We start from the raw sequence: 23628 nt of genomic DNA on the forward strand, positions 1-23628 counted from the left end.
ATGCATATTTTATAATCATGATTCAGAATTGAAATCGTATGACCTGGATCAATGGGATATTTCCACTCATTTAGTATAACTACCACTCTTGTATTTTTCCAGTTCAAATGCATATCCTAACCCAGAGAAAAAAAAAAGTGTTAAAAATACTAGACGGCCATTTATTGTCTACCGCTCCTTCTTTTTTCACATTTCTGTTGGAATTCCTTCGCTACCAGGTATTTCCCTGTATTCTAGATTCTCATTGTCTCTTTAATTTCTGTTTCTTCTTTTTTGATGTTAATACTCCGCTTTCAACTTCTATTAACCAAGGGAGTTGTAATTGTCTGAAATATGCTATAATTTCCTGTATGTTACTCTCTGCCTCTACGGCTCGTTTATATGGTGTATTGTAGTATTTCACCATTACATTCATAATTTATCCCAGGTCCACTTCTACCAGTTATTCTAATAATTCCTGATTTTTGTTATTATCCTTTCAGGGTTTTTTTGTATCAAATGCAGAGTGAACAATTTGGTCATGGGTTCTTTAAAAAACAGTTGCTTTAAAGCCATTCCTCTATATTCGTTCATGTTTTCTAAATATGTTTGCATGGACATTGTAACTTCTTTCAATTGCTCTTCAAATTCTTTTTTGCTTCTGTAAATCACTTACTTTTTAATTAAGATACTTTATGTGTTATTCTATATCTCATTTGCTTTCAATATGACCTCATTTCTTATCTTCACTTTACAATTATCCAAATTCTTTTCAAATTTTTTACTAAGTTCAATCTAATAATGTTTTAGATAAAGTTAGGCTTACACAGTCATTAAATGGCTTCATTTTCATAAACAATAATGGATAATGTCAGTGTTTATCATAATATGATATTACTTGCTAAGAAAACTTAATTTGTATAGGGGGAGTAGTGTGACATTATCACCAAATGTATTTTCATAGTGAAATATTACAGTGCACCGTATTAGCAATATGTAGAGAGCAACAAACAGGAAATGGTGACATATTTCAGACAATTACAACTTCATTGTTACAGTATTCTTTCAAGTTGTAACATCTATCTAATCTTGCCCAGGAACCATATTTCAGTAAAGATGTATATGTATTCTACTTTTTTTCTACATATTTTCATTACATCAGTAATTTCAGATGCATGCATATATTTTTCTAAGTATCTGCCTTCAACCAGTATTCAGTGGTATATTGGCCCACCAGAAACAAGTTTCTTATAGTGTTCCCATCTACTGTTATGGCTCCCTATTATGCTGTTGCAGACGCAGGTTGTCGAATGCGTCTTTGTCGAACTGAAAAGCATGAAAAGGCAAAATAACGAAGTGGCTTTTCAGAGAATTCTTTCCCTGGAAAAACAGAGTTGCTTTCTTTGCACAAATTATTAACAGGGACAGGCTACAAAAGATCTTCGCAAGATCACAAACCAGTGCAGAAATATTTATGGGTGGAAGACATAAGCATAATGCCCTTATATGGGGGTGGGGGGGATGATGGAGCAGGCTAGTTCCTAAGAGCTACGGACCTGTTAGTCGACACTGGAAGGGAATATTGTGGAGGAATCTTAACGGAAAGACTGGATGCTTTACTATAGGACAGTCTCAGAGACAACAGCCAAATTGGTTTCACGACCAGAAGGAGCTGTACTAGCCTAAATGAATGTGACTCATAGTCATGGATAGCCTCCATGGCCTTGAATCACATCAGTACCTGTGACCTGCTCATCTGAGGAGTTAGATGGATGCCGTACCATCCTGAACAAAAAGAAGCACATCCTCTCCCATATATATATATATATATATATATATATATATATATATATATATATATACACACAGAGACATATCCATTTGTACAGACACTTAGACATGTACACACATGTACAAAAATAGGCATACACACTCCTAATTCTGGCGCACTGAGAATGAATGGTGTCCATATCCATACTAACCACAGGTGACATCAAGCAGTAGATATCAAACATGCACAGACACACATACATATATACAGTGACAATAAGCACTGAAACACATACAGTCACACTAACCACTGATGCACTTTCTCAGTATACACACACACGCACACACACACACACACACACACACACACACACACACACACACACACACACACACACACACACACACATGGATAAACACACAAGCACACACTTTGTCCTGCACTACTTGTCTGGATTGACAACCAGTGGTTGATGAAGATCCTCCTGATCAGATTCTGCTGTTGAAATGTGTGGCTGTGCTAGCCACATGCACTTACACATACACCTTGCATAGTACTGACATCTGTAAATCATTGGAAAATCAGGAATCCTTGCAGAGCAGTTCACCTGGATGCACAATGGCTTAGTTTCCACAAGATTCCACAGAACACTGACTATTGAATTTGCAGGCAACCATTTGACTATACCAGTGACAAGACCACAAGTTCCAGAACAGGTAGTCTGAATGTGTGAAACTGGAGAAAGTATGTACTAATAACACCACTGGTTTGTCTTGGATTTTCCACTTTCTCTGAGCTGCAGTGATCTGTAGCCACTATATGTAAGTACCAGTGGCAAGGGATGCACATTCCCAAAAGCTTTGTTTGTTAATAAATTGAGCATTTTCCATCCATTTGGTTCTTCTTTTTGTTGGTCGAAAATAATAGAATTGGTGGAAGTAAACTGAAATTGAACTTTATATTTTGTAATTGTTTACCTTCTTCCCAGAAAATATTTAAAATGAACAGTACATTTCAGTATTCACTAATCTCATTTGCTTTGCTGTTTTTGTTTTCTTCACAGTTTTGTGACTTGCAGTTATAGGTCTCAAAATTACAACAGGGAGTTGCATTTACGTAAGGCTCAAAAATTCCTCACTGCTCAAATGCAGTAGAGCTATTCTACTGGGCAGCAATGTCTCTATGAACTGGGAACTCTGCGCATAGTACACAGTCTTGTAGAGTTTTGCTTAGCATGTAAGCTGTCTATGAACTCCATGACTTGTTATTCTCCAGGATGTAACCCACTCCTGCCCAGATAAATTACTAATCACTGATCATACCAAACATATAAATAATCGGAAGATCTGAGAAGAAATTTTTAACATTATATTGGCTTAATGTGTTAAAATGAAAGCATTCATGTATATAGTGTACATATGTTGTAGGATTGTTTTTTGTAGTATTGTTTGGAAACTACCTGTGTATATCACGCTCAAATATGTGTATGAACAATTGTAAAAGTAATAAAGAATTATTATTGAAAAAAAAAGAATGCTGCTGCAATGTGCATTTTTATGGAAAGCAGCAAACAAATGAACATTTTTCAGTAGAGTATATTCATTATGTAATTTGGCTACAACTCATTTACATGAGTACTATTTGGGTAACAGACCATGGTTTAACTAAACGATTTACAGGAGTGTCGTTTGTGTAACAGACCATGGCATAAATAAACAATTTATAGGACTGTCATTTGGGTAACAGACCATGGCTTAAATACTGGGTGATTTTATCCAGCTTCTATTGGTCTACAGTCTTACTATCTGGTTGAAAGAAATCACATGGAAAGTCTTTTTAATGGGGCAAATGCTACCTAAAGAAATTATAGTTCACATTCAGTCCAAACCATACATGTATCTATACAATACACATAAATACTCAGTACAGGCTTTGATATAATTTTAACATTTATTTGTCAAAAGATCTCAAGCATTGTTCTGATTTCTTATACTAAAACTTTTCTAAAGCTTTGAATAGAATTTGTATTTGTGGAAAACTAAATTTAATTGTGTAATTCAAATTAATACTTTAGAAATGTGCATACAATATTACATTTTATTATACTTTCTATTCATTTATGAAACCAAATGTATACAGCAGAAGACATTAAAGTAATACCTTGAAAATAATATGCTTTATACAGCAGTGTGCTTGACATTTTCCCTTCTGAAATTAAATAACATTATTCTGAACTGAGAGCCACGAAGTGAAATGTTTTACATTCTGAACCTGGGGTGATAGGAGGCTGCCCAGATTTATACAGTTCTCTCAGCTGAACTTCTGAATCTGAAACTCAAGTGTTTTCAGCAAGAGGAACAGTTTTGTTTCAGTCAGTAGGGAGCTGTCACTTCCTGCGTTTCAGGAGGACTTCACATTACTACATGTACAAAGGGTTTGGGTTGAACAAAATAGCAAAGCTTTTGGACAGATGCCAGGAGCAAAAGCCTTTTGTGACTCAGACAGATCTTAGAAAGTTTTTTCAAGGGTTTTCACCACTTGGTGTGATCCAGCCTGACATCAGGCTTTGTTGGCAGGCATTGTGGGAGGTAGAGCAACCTTAATAAATGAAACATCCTAAAGCTGTTGCAGATTACTTTTTAAGGAATAGAACAATGAAATACAGTCCTTAGATCTTTAATCAAAAAGGGTATTGAAAGAGTGTTTTTCTGGAACACCAAGTTCTTCAGTGTGGACTCATAGAATGTGAAATTTTGTTCTTCTTTTATAATTTGAGCCCCCCCCCCCCCCAGTTGCGCCCCTTGTTTTTTCATCAGAAGTCCACACAGGCATATCACAGGGCTCAGCTACTTTCTAGTTACCTTCTCAGGATGAATTATATCAGAAGCACTGTGAACAGAGTGGAAGTCTGGGTAATTGATAACCAGACAGAGTTGGCAATACATTTTTTCTTATCTTTTTGAGACTGGGAGCATAGATTATGCTTCACTTATAAAATGCTGCAGAAGAGTATTTCTACAATATAAACAAATGACTGCCCATAGTCAGGTCCTTTTCCTTAGTTTTGTAATGTAATGTCTTTCCTCTGCTTCTTCATATAACAAAGGTGTACTCTCAAAAACTACCTATAGCAAATTAAGGTGTTGCAAGAATGAATATATAAACACAGTCCGAGGAATAAGAAATCATCTTAATTTTTTTTTTCTTGCTAATGGGCATCCAGGATTTTTAGCAAGTTCTTTTTGTATGCTTGTAAACCTATTTTGAAACAATATTATCTAAAAGTATTATATCTGATTTATTTCTCATGACTTGGATAAAAACTTTTTTATGACAAAAGCATATAACACATGCAGTATTTCTGATAAAAATGCATTGCATTAAAAGCAAGATCTTATTAGTGTGTCATACTTTAGATCTGTAGTCATGTTTGATTGAACAGAATATTGCAGACAATATAAGGTGTTATAAAGTTTTATTCAAATGAAGGTTATAGGTAATTACTAAGCTAATGACCCCGAAGGGCCTTTTTAAGCTTAGCCATGCTTCCCAAAGGTGACAATCAAACCTTGCGTCTGTAAGTTAAACACATTAGCCATTATGCTGTGTAACAACACCATCCAGCCATAAGAAGTCAGGTTGCCTTCTGGCTGTGAGTGGAACATTAAAATTGTGGGTTCCATTTAGATGATCAAAGTCTTAGAACTTCAAATTTCATATGTCCGGCACTATATGATCGAAGTTTTAAGACTTTGAACTTTCTAAACAGAGATCTCCATACAGAGTGGAATGGGAAATTTTACTTTTTGTAGTGCAATCTCAGACTTGGTATTTAATTAGTGTTTTGTTTTCATTTTTTTTAGGTGTTCGAATTCTTAAAACTTTGATCATCTCAATGGGACCATATATATATATATATATATATATATATATATATATATATATATATATATACAAAATATATATAGTTTAAGACAGACGCACATATGTGTGTATATATACACATACATACTTAATTAGTGTATGTGAATATGGTGTCTGTGATTACATACATACGTATATCAATATATGTGCATATATACGTGAGTGTGTGTGTGTGTGTGTATGTATCTGTATATAACATACTATCATATTATCAAGGACTACAACACATTAAAGTCTAGAATCACAAGATGAGTAGGTTGAAAAATCCAAAAATCTACAACTCACAATATCGAACTCTCAGACTTGCCCCCCCTCCCCATAAGACCCATGTTAGCACTTAGTCCTGGGTCTGGAGCGGCAGGGAGTATTGACATTTGGTGTTTTATGTCCTTGTGTTTTTTTATTTTTTTATTTTAACATTACAGAAACTGAAAGGGAACCCAAAATGCTTGATATGAAACCTTACCAGAAGATTCAAGCCATTAAACTAATGAAGGATATTTGTAAGGAGATGAAGATCTTTGGCAATAAACACTCTAAGTGAAGACATGAACCTGAATAGAGTTCTAAAGTTTTCCTCTGTAATGTCAAAACAGATGGATAGTCAGAAACAAGACTCTCAGCAGGTGCTTAAAGAGACTGAACCTACTGAGGTAAAAGTAAAGGAATTGCCAAAATTAAAAACAGAATCAAGTCAATGATGCGAGTTCTCTTTTGCAAAGGAAGGAAGAGAAGAAGTAACACCTATACATGTATTCATAAGTGAAAAGGTTACCCCCTTTACTTTGCTTTCATGTGATGATGAAAGTGCTCCTGACTTTGTATGTTTGGAGACAATCATAGACAATTTCAAGAAAGCACATACATTAAATGAGGCTAATAGCAGCTATAGCCAGAAAAGAAAGGGAGGCAGATGAGCAGAGTACCCACCCACACCTGTACATATATCTTAAGTTGAAGAATGCCTTTCTGTGCTTGATATAGAAAGACAAAAGAAGTATTGTATCGTCTGTTAGTTCCAAAGCTTTTTAGAAGATGCAATCAAAATGGCAGATTTCTATAGTTGTGGATGGCACTTAGGGATGGAAAAAAAAGCAAAGCTAGAATTTTTGCTAGATTTTATTGGCCTCATAATGAAAGACTGTACTGTGCAGCTTGTCCAAAATATTAAAGGATGTCAGGACATCCTGGTTTTCGAAGTCTGCTGATACCTATGCCTGTTATTGATAGACATGGATCTTGTAGGTCTATTGGAAAAATCTAGTAAAGGCTGCCGTACATTCTAATGATTATTGACTATGCCACTAGGATTCTACATTTGAAAATGAATGCCAAAAGAAATACTCATGGACCAATTGAACCCCATTTATGTTCAGGATAATCCACCAACTTTGCCAGTGTTTTAAAGTAAACCAGTTAATAACATGGGCGTACCACCCTCAAACTGATCAGTTAGTGAAATGTGTTAACAAGACTCTGAAGTTGTTACTAAAAAAAACCATAGAACAGGATGGTAAAAAGTACTTTCCTGCCTCCTTTATGGTATAAGAAAAGTACCCTAAGTTTCAACAGGATTTACTCCAGGTGAGTTACTATGTGGAAGGCACCTCCAAGGCTTGCTGGACATATCAAAAGGAGATTAGGGAGGAGGAAAATCAATTTACAGTTGTGACATCAAATTTTACAATACATGTTAAAATGTTATGCAAGTAGTTAAGGAACATACACAAAATGCACAAGAGATGAAACAGAGGATATATAATAAAATGACAGACTGAAAGTTTAAAACAGGCAACAAAGTGTTATTATTAGCTCATTCATCTGAAAATAGGTTCCTAGGAAGATGGCAAGGATTGTTTGATGTGATAGAGAAAAAGAATAAAGGCAATCTGGAAAGGGAAAACCAGAGAAGACATAACACATGAGGGAAGATGAAGCTTCCATAGTAAGCATGGGAGCTGACATTAACAATAGTATGGTTTCAGACAATTCTGTCTATGTATCCCTGTTGTTGAAACAGATGAAACATTCTCTAAAACCCAGAAACAAGCTGAATTTTTTTAATGAAACGTAAGAGCTTTTTTCTGAGCTAAACTGTAAAACAGATTTAATACAGCATTGTACTGAAACTGTGCCTGGGAAGATGGTAAACCTAAAACTACATATGATAATATTGTCAGACTAAAAGCATTGAGTGAAAAAGTAAAATAACAATTGTTAAACTAGATGTTATAAAGGTTAAATTGATGAATGAAGTTGTTGTGGTTAGGTGGTTAACAGCTTCATAAGATTTTGAAATGATTTCTGAAAAGTAAATGACTTACTAAATTGGGCACTTAGCCAAAGCCAAGAGTGAATGAGCCCACAGTCATGTCTGTGTACTGGTCACAGAATCTATACATCAGGGAGATGATAATTATGTTACATATCCAACATACATGACATATGTCATGAATACAAGCATAACACACACATGACAAGTCCTCATGGGAATATGGCATGGTTAAACAGGGGTGAACTTCAACTGTTGCAGGAAAAGAAAGTCAGCATTATTAATTACATCATTGCCAACATGGACCATTCCAACAGCATTAAAACATACAGTAGACATTACATAGACATACCACTTACTTGTGCACTTGAGGATGATGATGATGATGATGCAGTCTGTCCTATTAACAGGTAGAAGGAAACAGTATTAATGGACGACAATAACAGGAATAACATCAATGACAGGTATGAAACATAGGTAGTAGCATACCACTGACAGACACCTGCCATTGTGAGTTTGTGTGTTGTACTGCAGATCCTACAGTCGTCAAGTAAAGAGAAAGACTACACAGTTATATCTGCAGGCAGTGGAATACTGACAGGATGACGTATATGGCACAGTAACAGGGGCTGCAGATACTCACATGACGTGTGGTGCACCTATTGGTCAGATGTTCCTGTGTAGAAAAACAGTGACATTAATGTCATGCAACGCAGGTCTGCCACACATTGTTGCAATGTATGAATCTGTTGTGATAACATACCTGGTCTGTCTGTACTTGCACCTACACAGCTTGGGGCTCCACTGGATGTACTTGTAGTGTACAATGTTAGGGAAATATCAGTATGACAGTAGACAACAGTGCCATGATATGAGGCTAATGCAAATACAGGTAGTGATCACAGTAACACTGTATGGAGACACTTACCTACCATTCCCTGGTATTGTCCAGAAGTAGGTGGACCTATGAACATTAATGCAGATAGCATTACACATTTTGGTTGCACTGTTCTGTCTGTGCTGCAGTTGTATGGCTACATGTTATTATACTTACGGTGACTGTCATCACCCTGTGTGGATCTCTGTGCATGATTCAACTCCACTGCTGAAAACAGAAAATTATAATACATGAATACGCATGCAACAGTAATATGAGATGATTTACTCTGTAGTCATCCATATCATGCAAAGTAACACCGTACATGTTCGACCTGGAAGTCCAGTATCTTTCACACCATTGCTATTTGTCTCTCCCCACTCTCCATTTGTAGGGATGCAAGAAATATTGTGATCTCATTGGGGAGTCAGTTGTAGGTCACCACCAATGGCATCTCCCAATCTCTCATACCATTGTAACCTGTTGGCTGCACAGAGGATCATGTCATAGCAGTGTTGACAACAAGCCTCATGTGATCTGTTACAACCTCCAACTGCCATTAATCATGTTGGTGATGTCTGCCTACACTGCCTTCCTCCAAACTGCATTCCCTGCATGTCCAAGGAGTCTCTATCCAAGTTACCGCAGAGCATCTATTATAAATCTTATTTTCCTGTAGTCTGTTGACCATCTGAAAGACAGTGATATGCACATGTTCATATTCATGTGGGGGGCCACTTATGGAGATGATTATATGGACAGCTCATGGCACCATAAAAACTATCCATTCCTGTGCAATGCAAAAGTTTATGCAACACTCACTGTGACATATAGTAATGTGATATATAAAAATGTACAAGAATGCCTGCATACGTAACAGCTGTAAAACCAATATAACTTGTAAAACTGTAGAGGCTGTCTATGGAACTCAAACTCTTTGCAGTACATGTCTGTTGAATGGAAGTCCAACCATAACAGCATCATGCCACAGGAACCACAGTCTGCATGTCTTTCACATTAAAATACTATACAATCATATCTGTGCAACAGAGGTGTGTGTTGCTGTAGCTGTAATGCAACTGCAGCCTAAACAGACAGGTATTCAAAAATACCTCAGATCAACTCAATCATTACTGAGCAGTGAATGCTATCCAGTTCAGCACAGAGTATCTATAAATTATCAATTGAACAACTTACAGATGGCATCTATAAAACTAAGTATCCATAAGCATGCCACAGATAGTACGGATCTTTTTTGTAGGAACCATCAATGAATAAATATCCATAAAAGCAAAAGGAATACATAGTGCATAGTGACATACAAATACTATCGGAATTCTTAGTTATCCATGCACCACAGACTCTATGGATTCACCTGCAAGATATATATGGATAATCCATAAATCCATCATTATGTACTCTTCACTCTTGCTATGTAAATCTGTCCATACAACTGCATAGTGGAAATCACTGCATGTCCTTGATGCAGATATCAACACCTGCAATCATACAGGTAAATCAAACACCACTCCAGTAAGTTACAAACATTTTTCATATTGCACATATTTTCCATAAAAATAAATCTAAACAGATACATTTGAGAATGAGTATAGTTAACATAGGTGTATACTATGTTAATATTCTCCAAAACAGAAATGCTAGCAGGTGTCAATTTACCTTATCAGCTACCTATGACTCAGGTATAAATGAAAGTAAGAGCAGCTGCTGTGCATGGGTCTATATTATGACATTGAATGTTGAATTAATCCACACCATTAACTTCGACGCATAAAAATTGAAATGTCTGCATTCTGAAACAACTAAATACCAAAAACAGGAATGTCAAAGAATAATAGTTGGCCACACTGTTTAGTGATGTAGTACGTAACTACAACATTGAGTACAACTTCAAAAGTACTATACCAAGTTATTTAAAAGAATATGCTACATTTCAAATGTTATTTTAAATATAATAAAGGCATATGTTGTTCATTTTATATTGTATAAATTTAAAATATACTATGGGTACAATTCTGTGATTTACCAATCCACAACTGTTGTGGAATTCTAATATAAATATCAGCTAGAGTACGTCATAGGTGTGTGTTTGACTGTATGTCATCTATTAGAATGGCTGGCACATTGCATTCAGGTCTTGATATACTATGCAATTGTTATGAAACTGTAATATCACAGAAAAATAGGCAGATGTTACACATAGATGGTTATCTGTTTAACTTAGGAAAGACCATGGAAGATAGACGTTACTGGTGCTGCAAGTTGAAGCAGTCACATAATGGCAAAGGGAGAGCAATAACTATTAGACAAGTAGATGGTGAAATACTATTAATGTCAGTCTTGCACCATCATCCTTCAGACGCTAGTGAAGCAGAAAGATATGTAGCGTGTCACCAGTTAAATGAAACTGCTCGCATATCTAGAAACACACCAGCGCTAGTAGCTGATGACTGTTACCAGCACGTCTATGGAAAGTACTTTGTTTGCCTTCCAGACGTTCAATGTTGCAGCAAGTCAACCTTTCAAGACGTAAAAAGATGGTTAGTTATAGTAGTATTTCAGCACCTTTAAGCAGAGTCAGTGCTATCAACTATGTACTGAAACAACGTTCATTCATACAGAAACGTATGGTAGATTTGCACAATAATATCCATGTGTTAGTATTTACTACAAAAGAAAACTTGCAGGATTTGTGCTGTTCTCCCATTTGGTTTATGGATGGTGTATTTTTACAAAAGGACACCTTTATTGTCAACTGTACAGCATACATGCATTAGTAACATTTGGAGAAAATACAAAGAGTTTACCTCTTGTGTATTGCCTTATGTCCACAAAGTCATACAAATCGTACAATTACTTGCTGGAATGTGTGCTTGATCCGCTGTCATCTGTTGATCTAGTAGCTAAAGTGCAGTACATACTTTGTGACTTTGAGATGGCAGCAATAAAAACTGTTAGAAATAGCTTTAATAATGTTAGTTGTAATGGTTGTCTCTTTCATTTTGCTCAAGCTGTCTGGTGAAAGGTACAGTGTCTGGGATTGGCTACACTATATGGGAAGTCTGTAACATTTCAACTTGCAGTTAAAAAGCTGATAGCATTGTCTTTTGTAAAGGAAGAACAGGTACTCTGTACATTTAACACTCTTTCTGAAACATTTCCAGTTGCAGGAAAGGAATTATCATATTTCTCAGAAGTATATGTGTGAGGACGTCTTCATAAACAGCAGACTAAGTCATCATGCTATACACATTTTCCACCCATATTCCCAATTTCTTTTTGGAATGTTTCCTGTTTGAATGAGTTGTCACTGCCATGTACACAAAATTATGTAGAAGGATGGCCTAGACATATAAGATGTTTACATGGAAGATGTCTCTTAGACATTCCAGCTGTTCTCGACGGTTTAGTATGTGAACAGAATAGGGTAAATATGTTGAGATTGCATCTGTTATCAAGTTGTCCACCGTCACCTAAAAAAAGAAAAACTGTTGAAAGACAACATTGGATGCAAACAGTACTGGAAGAAAAGAGATGAATATTCTACAAATGATTTTGTGAGTGCGATAGCCATGCTTTTAAAACTATAGTACTATTAAGTATATAAACAAACGCACCAAATACATGCACTAGTTTATTTTGGGCAATTTATGATTTGTTTACTTGCTTATACATGTCACAAGTGGTTATTTACTTTGTTTTGCACTACATATAATTAAGATGAGGAATAGGGTTGTTTAAGTTTGTTTTGTTGTTCACTAGCAACCAGGACACAATGTTGGCCAAGTATGATAGTTTGACATTTTGATTTTCAACATTTTAACATATCGGTTATATTGCCATTTGATGTTTACATGTTGAGGTTTACATTGTCGGTTATTTCAACATTCGATATCGTAATATAGACCCACTATGCATACCTCATTTAAGTACCATTTGCGCCATGCATAATTAATGATGTTCATTAAAATTCCAGGTTTTGGAATTCCATTTTTGCATGTCCGCAGATGCGCAGGCATGAGGACCAGCAGAGGAAGAGAGATATGTTGCTTAATTTTTCTGTTTTGTTAAATAAAATGTATCTGATCCTTGTTACAGGACCATATTTTTTACATTACCATGTATATTGCATAGAATGTCAGAATAAACATCATGCATCAGTAAGGTAAGTGCCTATGTTTACAAGTATGAAATACAAATATGTTTAAATATCATTTAGCAGCAAGGCATGTTTTGTTAAGATAGTTTTTGAAATGTAGGCCACAACCTAGATGACAGTTGAGTTTGTGTAACTGTCACACATATGCTAACGTGTATATACAAGTCTTTAGTGCTTTGACTGCTGTTTATAAAGGATGTGTTTGTACACTTGTATGTGTGGATGTAATTCTCAGTTAATGATCTGCTATTCATAGCCTACCTATTCCCATACTGAATGGGTGGCTGCTGTGTCAGTGTTCACACTGTCATCGGCAAACTGCGTGGCATGCCCTTCATTCCAACACTGGTATTTTATCTGTCTACAACAACTTTGGTATTCTTATTGTAACATGCGTATCCTGTGTTTGTGGATACTTGTGCACATAGGTATTTCTTTGTATCATTTCATAATCTGTAAGCATCATTAGGATGTTTGCATTTTGCAGGCCACTGATTGCTAATAAATGTTGGTAGGTCATGCATACAGTTGGAGACAGACAATACTATTTGTGCAACATATACTAGATTCTTATGTGTCACAGGCTGTGCTATGTTTATGATTGAACATTATTACTATTTCTTACTGTTGTATTCCTTACATTGATGTGTGGTCAGCCACTGACCATGCTACCTGGCTCAGATGTTTGTCATATGGCTTGCCTATTTTCCACGATATTGTCATCTCGCTTTGTCTTCATTTTAACAGTGTTAATTGGTGGCTGTTCATATGAGTGATTACATGCAGAGACTACAATTTATATTCACACTCAGACATAACTGCTCAGAGACAACATGCAAGCAAAAAGAATGGAAACAATGACATGCTGTCAGACACTCAGCTGGACAGTTTACTGAGGCAGACATCATTATTAAACAGTGCAGGTCCCAATACCAACATTATCTTCTCATTATAAGCTTTTATTTTGTCAAATTTCAGTTATGCTAATGTGGCATGAGGCAGTGTCAGGCATGGTTACATTCAAATGTCAGGATATGTTGCATGTGCTTACTTTGCATATACTTGCCACGGTTCATTCTGGCCAATAAACAACTGTTGAAGCTATACCATGATTTCCACTGGTAAGATGTGTTATGCATGCCATTGCACAGCATCGATTAAACTGCTCACATTGCATGTTGGATACAGTCTTCCCGCCATGTTCTATTACTGGACATGTCCATAAATATAGATAAAGTGACATAGGGAAGCTGTTTTGTGCATGAAGAGCCATTCACTAGCAGAAATTCTGTTGATTGTAATTGTGCTAGTTGCTAATGTTTAATACATTTTAACTTGAGCTGTGTTTTAAATAAGAACTTCAATGTATGCTAATGCACCTTCAGTCTCATAATTGTAGATGCAGTACTCACATGTGGATGGGATGTTAATTAGTGTATTTTAGTTTGCAGATATGCTCATCAGTTTCATTTTAATGTTAACTATGTTCTTCATGGGAATGTGAGGTGTGATAGGCATTTGCTTTTCATTATTATAGTTTTGACTCTTGACATACCTCACATATGTTGGTACACTGGTCTATGGTCATAAAATATTTTAATGTTTCATGTAGGCTGTTTCTGCTTGTTCATTGTGTCATAGTGGGTATGTTATGGAGACCGGTAGTATCAGATATGCATATGTAACTGCTGTCCCGTGTTGTGATTCATCTTGAGAAAGCATGGGACCCATGGATGATTGCCAATCAGATATAAATGATGGCACATGCCAGACAACTGCTGGAGTCCTCAGATGATGATGATGACCATTACAATGACAAGGATGATGATGAGGAAGCTGGACCTGCACCTGCACAAGATGTCATCCCTGGTGCACCAAGGAGGAGATTACGCCAGGAACAACAGAGACATGATTATTGGGTGCTAATCTGAAAGGTTGTAACTGATGTGTTTTAAACATAGGTGAGAAATATGATGGCAACTTTTTTTCAGGACATGGCATGAGATTTGTGCAGTTTATTCAGGGAGATATCATAAGAGATCATTTGCGATGTTCATCCCCATCAGGCAGTCCCTCAGGTCTGTAAGTATTGTCTTTGTAATCTAGTTATGTAAGTCTGTGAACATGCTGTTTGCCATATAATTGATTGGCCTGTTTATGCACTTTTGTGTATGCATACCATGTAGTTGCCTTGCTTATGTGTTACATGTGCAAGCATACAATGCAGATATCATTATGTGACATTTAATTATATTTCATGTGCATGACACACATTAACACTTTCCTTCCACAATCAGGCTGTCCATGCATTGTGGCAGTTAACTTGCAGTTACTGATTCAACAATTACCCTGTAACCATGATTTACTAAGATAAACTATCAGACAACACATGGTTTATAGTCTACTTCCACAGTGGTATGTTTAAGATTTGTGTATTGCCATATCATATATGTGCAAGAGAAGGTCATGTCATTGTCCATGTGTTTTGGATGACAGTTGTCATACTGTCTCATTGGCATGATGTCATATTATGTGCCATGTGTTGGCAATGCTGATGCCACGTTGGGTCATATAAGGGTATGTCATACCTATGGGCAGTCCTTCTTTTCCGACTGCATTGAACACCAACTTAACATTCAAGTATACACCTTAGTAAGGATTATTTATTCAGTAACAGTATGATATGCCATGCTTGCCGTATGTTACATTTCCACATCCATTCCTTATTCACATAAGTTCACAACTTCCAGAATATATATTTGTACACATTAAGTGATTATTGTACATGTCTCTGTACATAGTCTGATCCATACTGAAGTACCATTGTACCTTTGACATGTGACTTATCACTGATATGCTGTAATGGTACTCACAGAAGTGTCCTCTGCTCAGTAATGAGCAGGGTGTGTTATACTTGTGGTTGTTTATTCAACATTGGTATGGCAGTATATGTGTATGTGATTGAAATTCTTAGCTTGCTTACCTATGTCTGTTGATATTACATGACTGCACATTACCATGTATGTGTAATTTATACATGCTCATTTTGGTGGACATCAGCAATGCAGTCTGCCCATGTGACATACATATGCTGTCTGCTTAAATGTATTTTGGGTTGGCTTCAATAGCACCCTCTGTGGTATACCCATGCATTTGCACTGTGTAAACTTACCTTGTTGTCCTGCTTTATTGTTGTCTTCCTTGATGTGGGCCCAGGTTGTCCTCTTCCCTTCCATCTGATATACATATACATACATACAAATATTTCAAGCACGGGTATTAATACACGACAAAACTAGCACAAGGCACTGAAAAGCAACTAATAATCCACAACATAAGTGCCAAAAGACCAAGAGATCGCTGGTAATGAACACCAAACAGAGTTTATTGTATGATCCACTCGCAGACGTAAAAACACATACTTCATCTCCGCCTGCCTCCAGTAGTTTTGGCGTATCCATGGGGTTAAAATTACTTCCTTCCAACTCGTCCAGGTCGCTGGCAACATCAAATTCGCCAATTAGCTCCCTTTTTCTCTTTGCTTGTTTTCTGTTGAACCCTTCGGTTCCATTTCCCCTTGGATCCACTGAATTTCTGCCTGCTACGAGACTCTGGCAGAGGGGCGTGAGTAAGTCAATGAGCTCAGTTAGTTGACCAATCAACCTTCTTGATTGGCCAGCTTCTTCCTGCCCCTCGGAACTCATTTTGACTCTACTGCTTTCCCTTGGTCGCGCTACTATACACCAAGTACACGACAAAACTAGCACAAGGCACTGAAAAGCAACTAATAATCCACAACGTAAGTGCCAAAAGACCAAGAGATCACTGGTAATGAACACCAAACAGAGTTTATTGTATGATCCACTCGCAGACGTAAAAACACATACTTCATCTCCGCCTGCCTCCAGTAGTTTTGGCGTATCCATGGGGTTAAAATTACTTCCTTCCAACTCGACCAGGTCGCCGGCAACATCAAATTCGCCAATTAGCTCCCTTTTTCGCTTTGCTTGTTTTCTGTTGAACCCTTCGGTTCCATTTCCACTTGGATCCACTGAATTTCTGCCTGCTACGAGACTCTGGCAGAGGGGTGGAAGTAAGTCAATGAGTTCAGTTAGTTGACCAATCAACCTTCTTGATTGGCCAGCTTCTTCCTGCCCCTTGGAACTCATTTTGACTCTACTGCTTTCCCTTGGTCGCGCTACTATACACCAAGTACACGACAAAACTAGCACAAGGCACTGAAAAGCAACTAATAATCCACAACGTAAGTGCCAAAAGACCAAGAGATCGCTGGTAATGAACACCAAACAGAGTTAATTGTATGATCCACTCACAGACGTAAAAACACATACTTCATCTCCGCCTGCCTCCAGTAGTTTTGGCATATCCATGGGGTTAAAATTACTTCCTTCCAGCTCGACCAGGTCGCCGGCAACATCAGTTTCGCCAGTGAGCTCCCTTTTCCACTTAGCTTGTTTTCCGTTGAACCCTTCGGTTCCATTTCCACTTGGATCCACTGAATTTCTGCCTGCTACGAGACTCTGGCAGAGGGGCGTGAGTAAGTCAATGAGTTCAGTTAGTTGACCAATCAACCTTCTTGATTGGCCGGCTTCTTCCTGCCCCTCAGAACTCATTTTGACTCTACTGCTTCCCTTGGTCGCGCTACTATACACCAAGTACACGACAAAACTAGCACAAGGCACTGAAAAGCAACTAATAATCCACAACGTAAGCGCCAAAAGACCAAGAGATCGCTGGTAATGAACACCAAACAGAGTTTATTGTATGATCCACTCACAGACGTAAAAACACATACTTCATCTCCGCCTGCCTCCAGTAGTTTTGGCATATCCATGGGGTTAAAATTACTTCCTTCCAACTCGACCAGGTCGCCGGTTTATGTTTATTCAACATTGGTATGGCAGTATATGTGTATGTGATTGAAATTCTTAGCTTGCTTACCTATGTCTGTTGATATTACATGACTGCACATTACCATGTATGTGTAATTTATACATGCCCATTTTGGTGGACATCAGCAATGCAGTCTGCCCATGTGACATACATATGCTGTCTGCTTAAATGTATTTTGGGTTGGCTTCAATAGCACCCTCTGTGGTATACCCATGCATTTGCACTGTGTAAACTTACCTTGTTGTCCTGCTTTATTGTTGTCTTCCTTGATGTGGGCCCAGGTTGTCCACTTCCCTTCCATCTGATATACGTATACATACATACAAATATTTCAAGCACGGGTATTAATACCCTTCTAGCCTGCCAATATACCAAAACAGTTGTTCCCATAATAAGTGTCCAGGCTGTTCTTAAAAATATCTAAACTAGTGCTTGCTTTAATGAAATTTGGTAGACTATTCCATGCATCAGCTGATCTCTCAGAGAACCAATTAATACACTTCTCATTCCTATAGAATCTTCTACATAGGTTATCTGATGATTATCTAGTACTTTTTAATAACCCCAAATATTTGCAGAGGTAGTTGTCTATAAATGCCCTACATACCTGAATTAGGTTTCCTTTTAAGTATCTATGTGAGACACAATACAAGTTCAGATATTTTAGCCTTTCATAATAACTTAAATTTTCACATTCATGTATGCCCTTGGTATATTTCCACTGTACTCTTTCCAGTTTACTCACACTTGTTTTCTTATAAGGTTTCCATATTGTTATTCTAGACTCAAGTTTGGGACTACTGTAACTAATAAACAATGACTTCATCATTTCCGATGTCCTAGATTTTATAAATCTTTTTATACAACATATAGTTCTATAACTATCATTAACCAATTGGTTGATATAATTAGAAAAAATTTCAAAGCTGGATCTACCCATAGACCCTGGTCCTTAAATGAATCTACAGTTTCAATCACTGTGTGCTGTATTAAATATTCACTTTTCAGTTTCTTCTTCGTTCGGCTTTTTCCTGGTTAGGGGTTGCTACAGTGGATCACCTGTCTGCTCATAATTGGCAGTGGAGTTTTACAGTGTTGAGTTGCCAGCCCGGCGCCCAACCTTCCACAGAAGGCACACACATGCATACACTCACACCTAGGGCCAATTTAGAGTGTCCAATCCACCTACAGCATGTCTTTGGGAGGAAACTGGAGCATCCAGAGGAAACCCACACGACCACAGGGAGGACATGCAGACTCCGCACAGAAGGCACCTCAGCTGAGGATCGAACTGGAGAACCTCTTGCTGTGAGGCGGTAACGCTAACCACTGCACCACCATGGCTGCCCTATTCACCTTTCAGTTTATGTTTCCGAAATCACATATGCTTACTTTTTGATGTATTTAACAGCATATTATTCTCCTGTGCCAAAATGGTCAATTTAGTCAAGTTCTTTTGCAGACATGCCTTATCTGTAACACATGTAATCAGTATACCCAGTTTCAAGTCATCTGCATACAAACTGTAGAACACCTCAGATGAAAAAGATAGATCTGAAAGATACAATTTAAACAAGTATGGGCCTAGGACAGAACCCTGACTAACCAAGAATTTCAGTTGTCCAATTGCTGCATGATACTTGCCATGTCCTATTGTCCTATTTGCAAGACATGCAACTATCCATCTTATCAAAATGCATGGATACTTAGTTGTTCCAATTTATTAATCAGTGTTTTATGTATACCTATAAAGCTGAAGTTAAAATCTATATAAATTACATCACAGCACACATTTTTATTCATAGCTGTTATTTATATAATCCACAAATATTTCAAGCACGGGTATTAATACACGACAAAACTAGCACAAGGCACTGAAAAGCAACTAATAATCCACAACATAAGTGCCAAAAGACCAAGAGATCGCTGGTAATGAACACCAAACAGAGTTTATTGTATGATCCACTCGCAGACGTAAAAACACATACTTCATCTCCGCCTGCCTCCAGTAGTTTTGGCGTATCCATGGGGTTGAAATTACTTCATTCCAGCTCGACCAGGTCGCCGGCAACATCAAATTCGCCAATTAGCTCCCTTTTTCTCTTTGCTTGTTTTCTGTTGAACCCTTCGGTTCCGTTTCCCCTTGGATCCACTTGGTTTCTGCCTGCTACGAGACTCTGGCAGAGGGGCGTGATGAGTTCAGTTAGTTGACCAATCAACCTTCTTGATTGGCCGGCTTCTTCCTGCCCCTCGGAACTCATTATGACTCCACAGCTTTCCCTTGGTCACGCTACTATACACCAAATCCACGACAAAACTAGCACAAGGCACTGAAAAGCAACTAATAATCCACAACGTAAGTGCCAAAAGACCAAGAGATCACTGGTAATGAACACCAAACAGAGTTTATTGTATGATCCACTCGCAGACGTAAAAACACATACTTCATCTCCGCCTGCCTCCAGTAGTCTTGGGGTATCCATGGGGTTAAAATTACTTCTTTCTAGCTCGACCAGGTTGCCGGCAACATCAGTTTTGCCAATGAGCTCCCTTTTCTGCTTAGCTTGTTTTCCGTTGAACCCTTCGGTTCCGTTTCCCCTTGGATCCACTTGGTTTCTGCCTGCTACGAGACTCTGGCAGAGGGGCGTGAGTAAGTCAATGAGTTCAGTTAGTTGACCAATCAACCTTCTTGATTGGCCAGCTTCTTCCTGCCCCTCGGAACTCATTTTGACTCTACTGCTTTCCCTTGGTCGCGCTACTATACACCAAGTACACGACAAAACTAGCACAAGGCACTGAAAAGCAACTAATAATCCACAACGTAAGTGCCAAAAGACCAAGAGATCGCTGGTAATGAACACCAAACAGAGTTAATTGTATGATCCACTCGCAGACGTAAAAACACATACTTCATCTCCGCCTGCCTCCAGTAGTTTTGGCGTATCCATGGGGTTAAAATTACTTCCTTCCAACTCGACCAGGTCGCCGGCAACATCAAATTCGCCAATTAGCTCCCTTTTTCACTTTGCTTGTTTTCTGTTGAACCCTTCGGTTCCATTTCCACTTGGATCCACTGAATTTCTGCCTGCTACGAGACTCTGGCAGAGGGGCGTGAGTAAGTCAATGAGTTCAGTTAGTTGACCAATCAACCTTCTTGATTGGCCAGCTTCTTCCTGCCCCTCGGAACTCATTTTGACTCTACTGCTTTCCCTTGGTCGCGCTACTATACACCAAGTACACGACAAAACTAGCACAAGGCACTGAAAAGCAACTAATAATCCACAACGTAAGCGCCAAAAGACCAAGAGATCGCTGGTAATGAACACCAAACAGAGTTTATTGTATGATCCACTCACAGACGTAAAAACACATACTTCATCTCCGCCTGCCTCCAGTAGTTTTGGCATATCCATGGGGTTAAAATTACTTCCTTCCAACTCGACCAGGTCGCCGGTTTATGTTTATTCAACATTGGTATGGCAGTATATGTGTATGTGATTGAAATTCTTAGCTTGCTTACCTATGTCTGTTGATATTACATGACTGCACATTACCATGTATGTGTAATTTATACATGCCCATTTTGGTGGACATCAGCAATGCAGTCTGCCCATGTGACATACATATGCTGTCTGCTTAAATGTATTTTGGGTTGGCTTCAATAGCACCCTCTGTGGTATACCCATGCATTTGCACTGTGTAAACTTACCTTGTTGTCCTGCTTTATTGTTGTCTTCCTTGATGTGGGCCCAGGTTGTCCACTTCCCTTCCATCTGATATCGTATACATACATACAAATATTTCAAATACAGACATTAATACCCTTCTAGCCTGCCAATATACCCAAACAGCTGCTCCCATGATGTGTCCAGGCTGTTCTTAAAATATCTAAACTAGTGCTTGCTTTAATGTAATTTAATAGTTTATTCCATGCATGAGCTGCTCTCTCAGGAAAACCAACTAGTACACTTCTCATTCCTATAGAATCTTCTGCATAGGTTGTCTGATGATTCTCTACTACTTTTTAATAACCCCAAATATTTGCAGAGGTAGTTGTCTATAAATGCCCTATATACCTGAATTAGGTTTCCTTTTAAGTATCTATGTGAGACACAATACAAGTTCAGATATTTTAGCCTTTTATAATAACTTAAATTTTCACATTCATGTATGCCCTTGGTATATTTCCACTGTACTCTTTCCAGTTTACTCACATTTGTTTTCTTATAAGGTTTCCATATTGTTATTCTAGACTCAAGTTTGGGACTACTGTAACTAATAAACAATGACTTCATCATTTCCGATGTCCTAGATTTTATAAATCTTTTTATACAACATATAGTTCTATAACTATCATTAACCAATTGGTTGATATAATTAGAAAAAATCTCAAAGCTGGATCTACCCATAGACCCTGGTCCTTAAATGAATCTACAGTTTCAGTCACTGTGTGCTGTATTAAATATTCACTTTTCAATTTCTTCTTCGTTCAGCTTTTTCCTGGTTAGGGGTTGCCACAGTGGATCACCTGTCTGCTCATAACTAGCAGTGGAGTTTTACAGTGTTGAGTTGCCAGCCTGGCGCCCAACCTTCCACAGAAGGCACACACATGCATACACTCACACCTAGGGCCAATTTAGAGTGTCCAATCCACCTACAGCATGTCTTTGGGAGGAAACCGGAGCACCCAGAGGAAACCCACACGACCACAGGGAGGACATGCAGACTCTGCACAGAAGGCACCTCAGCTGAGGATCGAACTAGAGAACCTCTTGCTGTGAGGTGGTAACGCTAACCGCTGCACCACCATGGCTGCCCTATTCACCTTTCAGTTTATGTTTCCCAAATCACATATGCTTAGTTTTTGATGTATTTAACAGCATATTATTCTCCTGTGCCAAAATGGTCAATTTAGTCAAGTCCTTTTGCAGACATGCCTTATCTGTAACATATGTAATCAGTATACCCAGTTTCAAGTCATCTGCATACAAACTGTAGAACACCTCAAATGAAAAACATAGATCTGAAAGATACAATTTAAACAAGTATGGGCCTAGGACAGAAGCCTGACTAACCAAGAATTTCAGTTGTCCAATTGCTGCATGATACTTGCCATGTCCTATTTGCAAGACATGCAACTATCCATCTTATCAAAATGCATGGATACCTAGTTGTTCCAATTTATTAATCAGTGTTTTATGTATAACCAAATAAAAAGAGAACCAACCGGAGTAAATGCTCTACTAAGAACAGCAAAAACGAAGCAATAAACACCAAATGTTCGTAGAGCAAAGCAATGGAGGGGATGCAGTCAAACCCAATATGTACGTAGATTCCAACAATAAAAAGTCCAAAATCTTCCAGTAGATAAAAACCAGGTTTATTTAAACATGGCGAGGTGGGCGCTTTCACTAAAATAGCTTCATCAGACCTTGTTACATTTCAATCAATAAAACAAGTGATTTAAATACAAAAAAGGCGCCAATAATGCAAGCACTCTTTAAAGGGGTATGAACCTAGAAACCACCCTATAATACAAAATATGTAACATAACTAAATAAAAATCTATATATGTTAAAATGAATAAAAAACATACAAATAGATCATTTGCGATTCCTAAGTATTCTAGACTTCAACAGTGGACGTATAGGGACCTTGCCATTAAGTCCTGGTGGCACATCTGCCCTAAATTTAATGATCCAATTAATCTCACG

The sequence above is a fragment of the Protopterus annectens genome, chromosome 10.part0 (genome assembly GCF_019279795.1).
Source record: "Protopterus annectens isolate FY-2018-M chromosome 10.part0, PAN1.0, whole genome shotgun sequence".
Classification (NCBI taxonomy): Eukaryota; Metazoa; Chordata; order Ceratodontiformes; family Protopteridae; genus Protopterus; species Protopterus annectens.